This window comes from Oncorhynchus keta, chromosome 4 (genome assembly GCF_023373465.1).
Source record: "Oncorhynchus keta strain PuntledgeMale-10-30-2019 chromosome 4, Oket_V2, whole genome shotgun sequence".
Classification (NCBI taxonomy): Eukaryota; Metazoa; Chordata; class Actinopteri; order Salmoniformes; family Salmonidae; genus Oncorhynchus; species Oncorhynchus keta.
The window spans coordinates 33,106,569-33,123,127 of NC_068424.1; the positions used below are offsets into that span (position 1 = coordinate 33,106,569).

Below are 16,559 nucleotides of genomic sequence, written 5' to 3' on the forward strand. Positions count from 1 at the left end.
CCAGTTATGGAGCGCACTGTCATGATGACTCTGCAAAACATGGAAAATGAAAAAACAAAATGCACTGATCCCCAGAGGACCTTATAGGACAGTTATGTTCTGTCATATAACACCACTAGTAGTTGTGATGGCAATGGGGCCCATTGCAGCAAAACAGCACATAGGCCTACATACCAGGGGATGGAACCAGTTCAGGGAACAGAACCGAAAACCGGAAAATAACATTTGTGGAACAGAATCAGAAACAAAAGTGATCTATACAGTTCCGGAACAGAACTGTAATTTTAAAAGCATGGGAACCAGTTAATAACATTCTTTTACATTCTGGGATTTTTTTCAGTCCCACAAAAAAATGCAACAAAGCGCCTGTGCAAAACTCTCACTCTGTCACTCAGAAACGTCTTCCAGTGTCTGCCTACCAGCTGAAAATCTTTGACAGTGTGGGTACACGTGTGTGTGTAGGCAACCTGCCCCTCCCTCTCCGAAGCTTAGGCTTCTGTAAGCCTATTGACGTTACAAGTGTGATTCAGAAATTAGGGAGATGTTTTTATTTAGAGAAGAATGGATTCACTTTTCAAATGCTAGTTATGGATACTCTAATTATCACGTTTCACATTGAATGAATTAAAGCGCTGGGCATCTTGTTATGACATGCAATATCTGAATTAGGCCAACAGAATTATATCTATGAAGCGGCAGCTTCTTCAGGTGAACTTTGAATGTCATTGAACTTCCCGAGAGTTGACGTAACATTGGACCAGAGCTCGCTAGCCAGAATTAAAAACCCCTCTTACCTTTTTGTAGTTAAGCCAAGCCTCCTCATCCACCCTCTCTCGCTGTTTCCCCACCTGCAGAATTTCAGTCGCAACTCGCGCCCAACATTTGTCTGTCCATCGCACATGTAAACAATAGCAAGCTCCTCTATCCGCACTGATTGAGGAAGTAATCTTATGTAGAACCAAAGAAAATACTATTTCAGAGGTTTAGAAAGGAACAGAAAGGAACTCTATAATCCAGTACTTTTTGGGGGGGGGGTTGAACCAGAAATGTATTACACAGGTCAGAACAGTGGAACGGAATGAAAGAAATCATGGTTATGTTCAGAACGAAACGATTGGAAAATAACTTAGGCTCCAACTCCTGCAACATACACAATGCAATTTGCAGCAGGATGAAAGGGAAACTAGGGAAGTATGTAGAGGACCGCGGAGAGGAGAGGAGAGGTTTCCGGCACTGAGTCCATCATTAACTAATAAGCCAGGCGAGGCAAGAGGATAGTGGGTAATTGCTGCTGCCCCATCCATGCTACAGCTCATGATGCCACAGCAGACAACAACATGCAGTGATGAGGTTAACAGAAGAATGTCCTTATGGGGGAAGCAGCTTGCACCTAGCATCTATAACAAGGGGAAACATTTACCTTGCACAGGTTGAATTAAAGAGAAATAAGGCTTAGACAGGCAGAGCAAAATGATTTGGCTGATTTAAGGGGGGGAATAGTTTACCACTATCAGAGATAAGAGGCGGCAAGGAAGTGCGAGGGGAGGAGGGAAAAACTCATTCAATATGCTACTTGTTCTGGGCCAAATGAACTAAAACCGCGTGACACCATGTGACTTACAGTAGACTTGCTGTGTCACTCACCTCTTGCTCCATGTGAGAGCGCGCTGCCTCTCAATTGTTGACACAGCGACAGCCCTGAAAAACGACTATATGCATGTGACGTTTTGTTGTTTGTTTATTTTCGCTTCATTTTGTTAATTCATTTTTCGCTTTCTATGTACTTAATTTAATAAGAAGAATTTTTGTGGGCTTCAATAATTGCTGATCCCTGGCCGTGACCCCACTCTCCCAGGGTGTCTCAGGGGGAGTTGGGATATGCAAAAAAAAACAAAAACATTTCCATTTCACACCAACACATTTGTACAACACTTGTACATGTGTTTGTGGAACAGGTCAAACATAACCACCCTGTATTTTGACCGTTTGATTTGTCCTATTTCACACAGGTACGCATGCGTGAATTAGAAAATGTGTTTTTTTTTGCTTATCCCAACTCCCCCTGAGACACCCTCAGAAAGTGTGTACTTATCTTTTGAGCACTTATCTGACCTTCTGCCCTAGACTTTATCTATCCCTTTATCGTGTTACATGTTTTTCCTCCTCATTGTCTGAAGAATATTTCCCTACTCAGGGTTCAATCCTCTCACTTAATGCATCCTGTCCATTGCACTCAGGCTCTAGAGAGGGGGGTTGAACCCTTAGGAACCTCAGCCACTGATAACAGATATTCGTTTTTCCCCAAATACTCTTGATAGTCTTAAGGCTTCCCAGCTGAAAAAGTTCAGTGGAGTTTGAGCATATATTATGATGACCTTTTGTTAATGTTCGTTTTGGACTTTCAATGGGTTTTTTTCTCAGCTGTTCGGGCACAGAATTTTTTTTCTGCCGGCAAGCCGAAGTTGGAGCCAAAGTTTATGCCCCATCGTCAGTGATTGGTCAACAGTAGGGATTATTCAATAAAGTCTTTGTAGTCATTCATTGAGAGATTATTCATTTTCATGCACATTTTTTCACTGAAAAACACTACACGAACGTCTTAGCTAGATGTAAAATTGCACGACTAAGACAAAAATGAAAGACTGATTTCTTAAGTTTCTCAAATAAATTCGGACTATATTGAGAAATTGTATACTGGCTACGGCGTCTCAAAATTGACAAACAGTACTATTATCGTTTCCCCCCTCTTTTTTCAAGCGAAAGTCTGTTATGTGAGTATGCGAGCGCACTCATTTGGTTCGGCTAGCCGAGTTTGGCTAGGCCCCAGCCGAACTGAAGCGTGCTGACGCCTTTATCCTACCCTCATCTCTCTGGTTGTTGGTGGCTGGTTTACTGCAGCACAAGCTGACCAAGAGGACCAACTGACTGGCTGGAATAAAGCAGAACGGGAACAATGTGTTCATATACGTGTATTTATCATACTAATGACTTCATGTTGATATGGAGTAAACTAGGTAACCTTCACAGTGCTTGCGGTACAGTTGCCATTGGTCCAAAACTGTCATAGTGTGTTGTTCTGAACAACAGCCAACAGACTGAAATCATTGATACAGCAGCAACCCTAACACAGGCATTGTATAATTCATTATGTTTATTCCAAAATGGAATGGTTCTTTCTATACAAATGGAATCATTAAATCTAAGAAAACACACCTAAAGAAATCGACTGCACCAAGCCCGCTAGCCTCTTCGCTCGGTGAGACCTGTACACATTGGGCTCCTGTCGCTAAAGGCTACATCCCGTATCCCTAAAACATATTTAGGCTACCAGCCCTCTGATTTACCTCTGCATAAAATACTTTCCCCCTCATCGGAGGCAAATCTATATTCCCGGAATACCTTACCAGTCACTAAGGGCTATACAATGTGTGAAAAGAAACACTTTTCTATACACCTTTTCCAGAGTTGACCAAATTCACTCCATATCTCACTAAAGACGCACTGCCATCTGGGATCATGCGGCCACTTCTAGGCCTACCCGGTATGTGGACTAGGAAGTGAGCTTCTGATTTTTTTTTTTTTTTTACTGTAGTTTACACAGTTTATAAGCCGTAGAGATTGGTCAGGAATTCTGGATCATAGGCATGCATTCTGTGTTAGGAAAAGTTTTGTCGGAAATAGATAAACCAGAGGGCTCATAAATATGTTTTAGGGATACGTTCCAGGAGCAAAGAGGCTACAAGGACACTTTACTTGTGTACCCTTGTATAAAACCTGGTATAAAACCCACTTCCTACATAATTTACATTAAGTCAGAGAATGCCGTGATGGAGTCCCCAAGTTGGAATGGCTACAATTCTATAGACCATAGACCATAGAGCTGTAGTTTTGGTTACCTGGCTGGAAATGGTTCAACTCTGAGACTATCGATCACTACAGAATAAGAGCATCCTAGACGTAGAATTACTCGTCTGCAGCTAAATATTACGTACATTTAGGACGAAAATACCGACAACTGCCGAAAACATCTATTCGAAGAACATGGTACGCATGACGTATCCATTATGAACACAACCCAATCGACTTTCTGTCGATGATTGACTCTTCAGCAGACGGACCAGCAATTCCAACACAGAAGACAACAATGACATACAGGCGTAAATATATACATTGCAATTATTCTGGAATGATTGGCCGTTCGTGTGCAAAGGATTAGCATTTCAATGAATATAATTATCAACTGTGTGTAGTGAATCCATTTTGTCTTTCCGCTCTCTCAGTTCCCACCCCTTTACTTTGTCTACAAAGCCGTCATATCGCTAGGGACTTTTTCTTTGAATCATGTAGGAACCCAAATATCTACTGTTTGTTTGTCATGCAATTCTGTGTGATTATTTAGTTAGGTAGTAAATAAATAATTAAGACAATTTGTGTATCGCTGATTCATGATTTAGGCTAGGGTTCGTGCAGATATCCATGGGTTTGCGACGTTCAGTAATGAGAACTGATCCGTTGTACTGCTTCTCCTCACCCTTTATTGACTTCTATTTTTCTTTTATTGGCTTTTTTCAGCCCTTTTTCATTCGCTCTGATCTCCTTTTCTACTGCCCATGGTATATCTTGAAGCACTCAATGTGCCACGGTATATCTTGAAGCACTCAATGTGCATTGACGCTTTGCATTTCTCACATGCATAGATTGTTACACGCACTATGACGACATCTATGGAATCGGTGCATCGTGTTGATTGGCCAGTGAGAAGCTTTGTTATATCTTGCCTGATCTTCAACAGTAGCAGCCAGTAGAGATCTCCTTCTGTGCCTCAGTGGTTTCGTGCCAAACTTTTGCATAAGAGACTGTGCCACTATCCGTGAGAAGGTGAGCAGGTTGATGGTCCCTCCCATAAACATCTCTGTCAAATATTGTATTGTAAAGTGGCTGTTCCACTGGATGTCATAAGATGAATGCACCAATTTGTAAGTCACTCTGGATAAGAGCGTCTGCTAAATGACTTAAATGTAAATGTAAATGTAAATAAATGGCTGTTTACGAGTGCACTGTTGAGAGACCATGCAAAGATGGGCCACCACCACTTCTTAGACCTGATGGAGATATGGAATCTTGAAATCTGGAGGTTGTGAAGTTCAACACCACCCAGGTGCTCGTTGTATCGGTTGATGCATTTTGGTTGTGGGACCTTGTCAAATGCACGTCGCTCCTTGTTCCATCTCTTGACAGAGGTCTCACTGTATTTCTCCTCCATGTTTGTTGCCACTGTGACTATGTTGTTGTCTTTCCAATGGACCAGCAACTTGTCTCCTTGGGTCAGAACCTCAGCGGTTCCCTGGGGTAACTTCATGAAGTCCTTCTGTGGCTTGAATGGGACATCAAACAGACGATTTTGCCTCATCGTTCCAGAGGTCCCATATCCTCTTTTTGTCATTTCATCGAGGAGTGCAAGCGAAGTGAAGAGGTTGTCATGAAGGAACTTGCAACCTTGAAAGCACCTGAGATTGCTCTGCAACACCAAGAACAACACTGGGTCCATGACCCAATCCAGTCTCAGGGAAGAGAGTGTGGGGTGGTGAGGGGTAGGTCATCATCACTGATAACGTTGTTCCTGTCATGATCAGTTTGCATAGGTTCAGCATATGCATTCAACAGCCTGGCTGGCAAATGGCCTGTCTCCCCCTCATAGTCCATATCTGACCCATCGCGATCACAATCTCTGAGGGATAACTGCAATGTTGCACACCTTGTCTGAGCAGTCACCTAGATCCAACATATCCGGAACTTGACTCAAAGTGAAACTAAAAGATAGAACAGAGTAGAGAGTTAGGTAGAACAAGAACTATGTATGTGTAGATCTATGAGTATACCTAGATGCACTGTGTTATCCCTCCGGTCACTATTGTTGCCGTCAACATGATAACTCATTCTATGACGACACTGAACAAAGTTGAGTAATTGCATATGCATATATCAATACTAGACACCTTAATGATGATGTGTACTAAAAACCGTTGTCCTATCTTAATGTTAACATACTTCACTAACCTTTTGTTTGGGAGCTTTGATGCAGCCATTGTCTTCTCATGGTGCAACCAGGAAGTAAACCGCTCTGGTCATGTGACAATTTACACTAACCATGTGACACTGCACATATTTCATTGAGACCCTTTATTATTTCAATTTTTGCTGGAAATGCAGTGTTATATCATTCAGTAAAAATTTTAGAGGCTTATAACTGGAAACGTTTTTTTACGGTCACTATTGTGACTGATGGGATAAAATAGGTTCATTAAACCTAGAGAACTGATTTGATATAAATAAGTCTCCACATTTAATGATAGTCCAGACACGACAGTACAATACTTTATTCTAAAATGTAGGAAATAGTTTTTCCAATCTACCTACCTCATCCCCATATTGTTTTTATTTACTTTTCTGTCTTACCTCCTCATGCCATTTTCACACACTGTATATAGACTTCCTTTTTTTCCTATTGTGTTATTGACTGTACGCTTGTTTATTACATGTATAACTCTGTGTTGTTGTTTGTGTCGCACTGCTTTGCTTTATCTTGGCCAGGTCGCAGTTGTAAATGAGAACTTGTTCTCCACTAGCTTACCTGGTTAATTTAAATAAAGGTGAAATAAAAATAAATAAAAAACAGAATCAGGTTTTCTTGGGAACGACACTCCAAGCTTTGTGATGTTAATACACCTGTATTTGGGGAGTTTCTCCCATTCCTCGCTGCAGATCCTCTTAAACTCTGTCAGGTTGCATTGGGAACATTGGTGCACAGCTATTTTCAGGTCTCTCCAGAGATGTTAGATCGGGTTCAAGTCCTGGCTCTGGCTGGGACACTCAAGGACATTCAGAGACTTGTCCCGATGCCAATCCTGCGTTGTCTTGGCTGTGTGCTTGTCGTTGTCCTGTTGGAAGGTGAACCTTCGCTCCAGTCTGAGGTCCTGAGCGCTCTGGATTAGATTTTCATCAAGGATCTCTCTGTACTTTTCTCTGTTCATCTTTGCCTCGATCCTGATTAGTCTCCCAGTCCCTGCCTCAGACAAACATCCCCACAGCATGATTCCGCCAGGTTTCCTCCAGACGTGACGCATGGCACTCAGGCCAAAGAGTTCAGTCTTTTTTTCATCAGACCAGATAAACTTGCTTCTAATGGTTTGAGAGTCTTTAGGTGCGTTTTGCAAACTCCAAGTGGGCTGTTATGTGCCTTTTACTGAGGACTGGCTTCCGTCTGGCCCTTCTATCATGAAGGCCTAATTGGTGGAGTTCTGCAGAGATGTTTGTCCTTCTGGAATGTTCTCCTATTTTCACAGAGGGACTCTAGAGCGCTGTCAGAGTGACCATCGGGTTCTTGATCACCTCCGTGATCACGGCCCTTCTCCCCGATTGCTCCGTTTGACCTTGTGGGCAGCTCTAGGAAGAGTCTTGGTGGTTCCAAACTTCGTCAATTTAAGACGGATGGAGGCCACTGTGATCTTAGTTACCTTCAGTGCTGCAGAAATGTTTTGGTACCTTTCCCCAGACCTGTGCCTTGACAGAATCCTGTCTCTGAGCTCTACGTAGAATTCCTTCAACCTCATGGCTTGGTTTTTGCTTTTGACATGCACTGTCAACTGTGGGACCTTATGTAGACAGGTGTGTGTCTTTCCAAATCATGTCCAATCAAATGAATGTACCACAGGTGGACTCCAATCAAGTTGTAGAAAGATCTCAAGGATGATCAATGGAAACAGAATACACCTGAGCTCAATTTTTAGTCTCATAGCAAAGGGTCTGAATACTTATGTCAATAAGGTTTCTGTTTTTTATTTTTAATACATTTGTAAAAATGTGTAAAAACCTGTTTTGGCTTTGTCATTATGGGATATTGTGTGTAAATTGTTTTATTTAATACATTTTAGAATAAGGCTGAAACGAAACAAAACGTGGAAAAAGACAAGGAGTCTGAATACTTTCCGAAGGCAATTTACATTTAAATTTGCATTGCATCTTTGTTTTACCAGTTGTTGTGGCTGGCAATGTGACCTTGCTCTGCAGTGTCAAGTTTAATGTAAATATTAGGATCACAGAAGCCAGTAGTAGGCCAGACAAACAAATGTTCACGATTTTCATGATATCCTCAAAATCAATAAATCAGAGCATGTTTTTGGCTCATTCAGTGGTATTTACCTGATTAAGTAGAATCCTGTTGGAAAATAATGTTAAAAGTAACATTTATATTCCTACTTCCTGTTGTCATTGTTTTATTATTCATAGCTGAGTGTCAAAACACCTGTTTTACTGTAAATTCATAATCAATATGCTGAAATAAGTTGAGATATTTTGAAGACCAATACATAAAAATGACTCCCTACACACCAATGTGTCACACTTGTGTTCAGATTACTCGTACTTTGCTAAATTAGTACCTTATTAACTGCACATGCACCAACTTTTAACAGTCACTTTGGACTGAAATTGATTCGCTTGTTCTACTTTAATCAATAGCCTGCACAAATTAATCACATACATCAATATTTTATTGAAATCAATGGAACTGATAGGTACCGTTTGCTCTCTTCCAACAGACAAAACTCAATGAATTTGGGTATAAAACCAGTCGATAGATGAGAACCTGTGGTAGCCATTTATCATTATATAAAATAATTCCCAGTGTCAAAATAGTTCAATATTTCAAATTAAGATGATTGTGCTTAATTTACTTTCACCTTTTTTTCAACAATGACATCTATTTCTTACTACTTCAACCATGGATAGAGTTAAAATATGTTCCTAAACACAATTTAACCGGAGCTTTGTTAAGGACTGTGCAGCAGGCTGAACGTCTGACGTCCCTACCAGTAACCACAGACTAGCCACAGACTAGCCAGTAAGCTTTGAAATCTTTCAACAATGCGAGCAACTTTTCCTCTAAAAAATATTAGCTACAGTCTTGAATAATGCAACCAAACCATATTGCACTCTTGAATATTGTAACGATTCACAAACACTGGGAGATTTTCTCATTCGAACACATATTAAATGTAGCTTGCAAGACAATAACACACCTAGTAACGTTGGGATATCAAACATGAACGTTTAACCCACTCATACGAATATAAAAGTGCAGTTTCAGCGTATTAAGGTGACCTTGGAAGTTACCTTGGAATTAAGGTTGGGCGGTATCCAATTTCTTTATATATATATATATATTTTTTTGGGGGTGCACAATGTCTCTGTTGTTACCAATAAGCTTGATCTTGATATTTAGCCACTTAGCAGCAAGTTAGCGAACCAAATGTATAGCCGGAGCCCTGAACTGGATATAATTTATTTGACACATCTTAGATGTCTTATAGTTATACTTGACCTGTAGTTCTAAGCAGTGCACCCCTGGTTTTGAAAATCATATTGTCGGTATTTCAAAATACCCCGGTATATGGTATGAACTAGAGGTCGACCGATTAATCGGAATGGTCGATTAAATAGGGACGATTTCAAGTTTTCACAACAATCGGAAATCGGTATTTTTGGGTGACAATTATTATAATTTTTTTTACACCTTTATTTAATCTTTATTTAACTAGGCAAGACAGTTAAGAACACATTCTTATTTTTAATCACGGCCTAGGAACGGTGGGTTAACTGCCTCGTTCAGGGGCAGAAAGACAGAGTTTCACCTTGTCAGCTCGGAGGATTCAATCTTGCAACTTTACAGTTAACTAGTCCAACGCAATAACGACCTGCCTCTCTCTCATTGCACTCCACAAGGAGACTGCCTGTTACGCAAATGCAGTAAGCCAAGGTAAGTTTCTAGCTAGCATTAAACTTATCTTATAAAAAACAATCAATCATAATCACTAGTTAACTACACATGGTTGATGATATTACTAAATATTATCTAGCGTGTCCTGTGTTGCATATAATCTGACTTAGCATACAAGCATACAAGTATCTAAGTATCTGACTGAGCGGTGGTAGGCAGAAGCAGGCGCGTAAACATTCATTCAAACAGCACATTCGTGCGTTTTGCCAGCAGCTCTTCTTTGTGCGTCAAGCATTGCGCTGTTTATGACTTCAAACCTATCAACTCCCGAGATGAGGCTGGTGTGACGGAAGTGAAATGGCTGGCTAGTTAGCTTGCGCTACTAGAGTTTCAAACTTAATTCGCTCTCTGAGCCTTGGGGTGGTTGTTTCCCTTGCTCTGCATGGGTAACGCTTCGATGTGGTGGTGTTGTCGTTGTGTTGCTGGTTCGAGCCCAGGGAGGAGCGAGGAGAGGGACAGAAGCTATACTGTTACACTGGCAATACTGAAGTGCCTATAAGAACATCCAATAGTCAAAGGTTAATGAAATACAAATGGTATAGAGGGAAATAGTCCTATAATAACTACAACCTAAAACTTCTTACCTGGGAATATTGAAGACTCATGTTAAAAGGAACCACCAGCCTTCAAATTTTTACCTTTATTTAACTAGGCAAGTCAGTTAAGAACAAATTCTTGTTTTCAATGCTGGCCTAGGAACAGCAGGTTAACTGCATGTTCAGGGGCAGAATGACAGATTTGTACCTTGTCAGCTCGGGGGTTTGAAATTGCAACCTTCCAGTTACTAGTCCAACTCTCTCATGTTCTAAGCAAGGAACTGAAACGTTAGCTTTCTTACATAGCACATATTGCACTTTTTCATTCTTCTCCAACACTTTGTTTTTGCATTATTTAAACCAAATTTTCTTGATGTATTATATTAAGTTAAAATAAGTGTTAATTCAGTATTGTTGTAATTGTCATTATTACAAATTGTTTTTTAAATCATTTTTAAATCGGCCAATTAATCGGTATCTGCTTTTTTGGCCCTCCAATAATCGGTATCGGTGTTGAAAAATCATAATCGGTCGACCTCTAGTATGAACGGTATATCGCCCAAGCGTACTTGGAACAAACTAGGCTTAATTTGATCAATTTCTTGGATGTTATTATATGAAGTAAATGCAAAAATTGCGCCATCATTTTTTTAATACAGTTTTTCAATCACTTTGGTGAATTTTTCAGATGTCCAGTAAGTGGTATATTTTGAAAACTGTACCAAAACTCTGAAACTGACAACACTTGAAATTCCCCCCATCTTATATTCAGAACCTTTGATTGTGCATTCATTGGGGCTTCAGACATCTTTCACCCCTGAGTTATTCATGCAAAATTAAAGTTTTCCATGAAATTGAAGCGCTGTATTCTTGACATAGATCACTCTGTTATTTCTACTAATATTATTTCTACAACTGTACATTGAAATTCAGTTATACTTGTTATACACACCATATATATAGATATATACAGTGGGGAGAACAAGTATTTGATACACTGCCGATTTAGCAGGTTTTCCTACTTACAAAGCATGTAGAAGTCTGTAATTTTTTATCATAGGTACACTTCAATTGTGAGAGACGGAATCTAAAACAAAAATCCATAAAATCACATTGTATGACTTTTTAAGTAATTAATTTGCATTTTATTGCATGACATAAGTATTTGATCACCTACCAACCAGTAAGAATTCCGGCTCTCACAGACCTGTTAGTTTTTCATTAAGAAGCCCTCCTGTTCTCCACTCATTACCTGTATTAACTGCACCTGTTTGAACTCGTTACCTGTATAAAAGTCACTTGTCCACACACTCAATCAAACAGACTCCAACCTCTCCACAATGGCCAAGACCAGAGAGCTATGTAAGGACATCAGGGATAAAATTGTAGACCTGCACAAGGCTGGGATGGGCTACAGGACAATAGGCAATCAGCTTGGTGAGAAGGCAACAACTGTTTGGTGCAAGCAAGATTTTGCATGGGGCTCCATGCAAAATCTCACCTCGTGGGGCATTGCACTTTTTCATTCTTCTCCAACACTTTGTTTTTGCATTATTTAAACCAAATTGAACATGTTTCATTATCTACTTGAGGCTAAATTGTCGTGGGGCATCAATGCTCGTGGGGCATCAATGATCATGAGGAAGGTGAGGGATCAGCTCAGAACTACATGGCAGGACCTGGTCAATGACCTGAAGAGAGCTGGGACCACATTTTCAAAGAAAACCATTAGTAACAAACTATGCCGTCATGGATTAAAATCCTGCAGTGCACGCAAGGTCCCCCTGCTCAAACCAGTGCATGTCCAGGCCCATCTGAAATTTGCCAATGACCATCTGGATGATCCAGAGGAGGAATGGGAGAAGGTTGTGTGGTCTGATGAGACAAAAATAGAGCTTTTTGGTCTAAACTCCACTCGCCGTGTTTGGAGGAAGAAGAAGGATGAGTACAACCCCAAGAACACCATCCTAACCGCGAAGCATGGAGGTGGAAACATCATTCTTTGGGGATGCTTTTCTGCAAAGGGGACAGGACGACTGCACCGTATTGAGGGGAGGATGGATGGGGCCATGTATCGCAATATCTTGGCCAACAACCTCCTTCCCTCAGTAAGAGCATTGAAGATGGGTCGTGGCTGGGTCTTCCAGCATGACAACGACCCGAAACACACAGCCAGGGAAACTAAGGAGTGGCTCCAGGACATTTAGTCAATTGCACTACCATTTAATCCAATAGCAAAAAATACAACAAACATTTCTAAACTGTTATTTTTGAAGTGCTCAATAGAAATAACAGTAGGTGGTAAATATAATTTTCCATACTGCATTTTTTTATAACTTGACAAGCGTATTTTTTTAAATCCAATTGCAGATTGTTATACAGTACATACCTGTATGTAGTACAAATCATTAGAAATAGGAGTATTGTAAAGCCATTGGCTACTGTAAAAACATGTATGCCATTTCTGCCCAATGAAACATTGCAAAAGATCGCCTTTTCTATGTGACTTGTCAACTGATACAGTATCGCCTGTCTACCTGCATTGAAATTCATCAGCTGACAGTGTATCAATGGAATTCAGATCATGAGTAGAATATATTGTTATTTACAACCCAGGTATTTCAGCAGTGCATTGTACACTACACTATAATTCCAAATGATGGCACATAGAGTGACTGTTTCCACTTCATCCTATTGAAGCCCACTAGCTGATGGAAAATGACGATGTAGTATTTACAGCCACATTCATACATGATTTGGTTTTACCTTCCAACATAGATTGATGTCAAAATGACAGGTTACGTAGAATTGTATAGAAAATATAGAATTGTACAGTGTTCAGTAGTTATCAAACTCTATATACATTAGCGAGTTATTAGTTTTGAGCAGTTTGATTAGGTGATAGTTCATTGCATTGTTAAACAAATGACAAGAAAATCATGTCAAAAGTAAAGTGGAAATTGCATTTTGAAAAGCAGATGCTTAGATTGAATATACTGTATATCCAAATTGATTAGTGATTAAGTGCAGTGAACAAGTGAAAATGTGCTTAGAGTTTTGAAACCTGAGACATTTTGATGATCTGTTTAGATTTTTGTGCTTAAGAGTTGTGAAAATAGACTACATATTGCACCAAAGTGATTAAAAAAACGAATAAAAACTAATTTCCCTGTTGAGGTTATCAAGCTTCTTGCTTTTTTTCCTGGATGGGGGGCAATGGCAGCCAAGGGGGATAATAAACACAGTTGAGCTTCCCTTTTTTAAAGCTACTGCTACAATTTCAGAATCTAACAGGCTGTTAGTGCAATTTCAGGTGAAAACTCAATAAAACAATTCTAAAATGTAATGAAAATGTCTAGATATTTCAGCTGTTTCAAAAACATTGCTCTGCTATTTAGCTATTAGTATATTTACTGTATGTATGAATGTTTAAACTCAACGAGACAATTCTGTTTACACTGCCCTGCTTATAGGGGGCAACTGTGTGTGAGCTCGCGTTCGAGATGTGAGAGTTTACATTACAGTAATGTCTCTCGAGAATCGATACCTCTCGAGAATTTCTCGATATTCTCTTTAATTCTTGTAAACGAGAATAGCCCCTTTAATATCAGTTGGTGCATGCGTGCCCCCTTACAATCCATCAGTCGAAAGTCTATATTTGACCGCCACTTGCTCAATTAAGGAAATTAAATTAAGCAACATCACATCGCTAACCGACGATAAAGACGATACATAGGCGATGTTATTTTGACCAGCAATCAATTTCAGATGTAGAATAGAGTACACTGAAGCTCAATGTGTATCCCAATTACCATTGGTTGTTTTTCTTCACCGCAAGTCTCCCATTTCCTCCCAAGTCGGAACCAGTATGTTAAATGTAGGCTGCTTCGTTAAAATGCGTCTCTTTGCGACAGGACCCAAATGTTTGTTTATTTCACCGTCCTATAACGATGCGCTCGCTCACTCATACATCGGATCGTGGTGCGTCGGGGATCCCTCCGACGGAATCAATCACTTGATAGGCTAATATATGTCACTCAATAAGCAAGCACTACAACGGAATGATAAGCTTGACAGTTACTTGAACAGGGTTGATGCACTTATAGGTGTTAAAATATGGACTGGACAACAACAAAGCGGCATGTCATGGGTTATAACTGTAAAAAGCAAACCATCAATGGCAAGCGATATTTGCTTACCCCCCTTAGTTTCAGTGTTACTATTAGCAAAGAATAAATGGCCAATTCCTTCATATGTATAAACCAAAGAAAATGTCCCATTAAATTATCTGATGAAATGTGTTTAATTTATATTCAACATAAAGTAAAGTAGCCCAGACGTATTATAAATTAGACGCCAGCTTTCAATAGTATCATAGTCATTGCATACATTGTAGTAAATTAAAAATGTAACTATTCCGATATTTTACAATGAAACAAACCAAACTCAGATTATGTCTAATTTGTGTATTTACCTTAAAGTGCGTTGATAGAAAACAGCAAGCACTTCCTGGTTATAATCCTAAACAATTCGCCACCTTTGAATATTAGCTTTATCTTCTCCTAATGAAATCTCGACTGGAGACATAGGAGCTCCACTGTTTGTTTGTCAAGTCCCAGTCTGTAGGCTACTGGCTAACTGTACCTGACCGTCTGTGAGCCGCTGCAGCATCACAGATCGCATGGAACTGCGTTTGGGCTGAGCACGGCATTGGGGAAAAACTGGACCGGAGTTCAGCACCTCGGGACCGAACCAGCCGCCTAATGTATATACCAGGCAATTGATTTGCACTGTCATTGCATCCCCACTATAAGTACTGATAAAGTAAAACCGGTTTCAACTTTCCCAGATGTGCAATCAGCGAAATTGTAGGCTAGGCCTAATTAGAAAATTTGTGAAGATGCATCGGGATTCCAGCTTCGCAGTTTTCATTAATTCATGTTCCCAGTTAATGAACATACAGTACCTGTCAAAAGTTTAGACACCTACTCATTCCAGGGTTTTTCTTTATTTTACTATTTTCTACAGTGTAGAATAATAGTGAAGACATCAAAACTATGAAATAACACATATGGAATCATGTAGTAACCAAAAAAAGTGTTAAACAATCCAAATATATTTTATATTTGAGATTCTTCAAAGTAGACATCCTTTGCCTTAATGACAGCTTTGCAAACTCCTTAAGTTAGCCAATTTTTGTCTTTAATGCAAGGCCAGCAGACAAGTTCCTTACTTCTCCCCCCTTCCATTTGCCTATTCCATTGTTGCGGTAATGCTGCAATTAGTTGGTTGTAGTTTTGAGTAGTGCAGACAGTCATATTTATGATATAATTTACAAAGATATGTTGTTGTTTTCTATTGTTTTTTTTAAAAATCAATTAGTATATTTGAGTTTAACCACAATATTTGTTGTATTATTTGTTCTGTTTTTTCTTTCTGGTGGATTAAGCTGAAATTGCAACCAACTTTCTATGGCTTTTTTAAATTAAATCGATATTTTGGATATTATTTCATTTTCAAATAACCGAAAGTGAGACGTTGTAATCTGAATAAAGGGGAAAAGGCCATTCTTGAACATGGGGGGGAGACACTGTTACTAATCTGCAAGAGAACAAGTTTGGATTTTAATATAACTTTTGTATGACTGACGCCTTTAGTGAGACTTCTAATTCTTTAATATTTCATATTTAATGCATGTGTTAATTTATGCCTAATCATAAGAGATGTTATGCTGTAGGATTACCCTCAGTATTTACTGTATAACGTTATTATCAAAGTCCTTGTCTAACGAATATCGGTCATGTTTTGAAATATGTGCAAAAATCAATCACCTACTACTGTGTTTGCTTGATTTCGCTTGTGTTCTTCTTCTTCTTCGTGTGGTTTTCTGGCAGACGAGACACTTTGTTTGGATATTGCTGCCATTCATAGTTTGGCAAGTACCATCCACATTTGATCACAACAAAAAGGGAAATGGGGAAAAAAGGAAATTGCTCCACCATCTAACCCTGAGTATACATAACAATGAGAACACCTGCTCTTTCAATGACATAGACTGACCAGATGAATCCAGGTGAAAGCTATGCCCCCTATTGATGTTAAATTCACTTCAATCAGTGTAGATGAAATGGAGGAGACAGGTTAAAGAAGGATTTCTATGCTTTAAGACAATTGAGACATGGATTGTG

The 16,559-nt window shown here is 39.6% G+C and overlaps 1 protein-coding gene across 6 annotated transcripts in view; it reads right to left on the bottom strand.

Moving 5' to 3' along the window:
- Positions 1 to 15,048, bottom strand: part of dlgap1b (discs, large (Drosophila) homolog-associated protein 1b) — a 273,834-nt gene extending 258,786 nt beyond the window's left edge. For all 6 annotated transcript variants that reach the window (XM_052506344.1, XM_052506334.1, XM_052506318.1 and 3 more), the window contains exon 1: positions 14,846 to 15,048. The gene's annotated coding sequence lies outside the window, so the exon portion shown is untranslated. The remainder of the gene's footprint in view (positions 1 to 14,845) is intronic.
- Between the last annotated feature and the right edge of the window lie 1,511 nt (positions 15,049 to 16,559).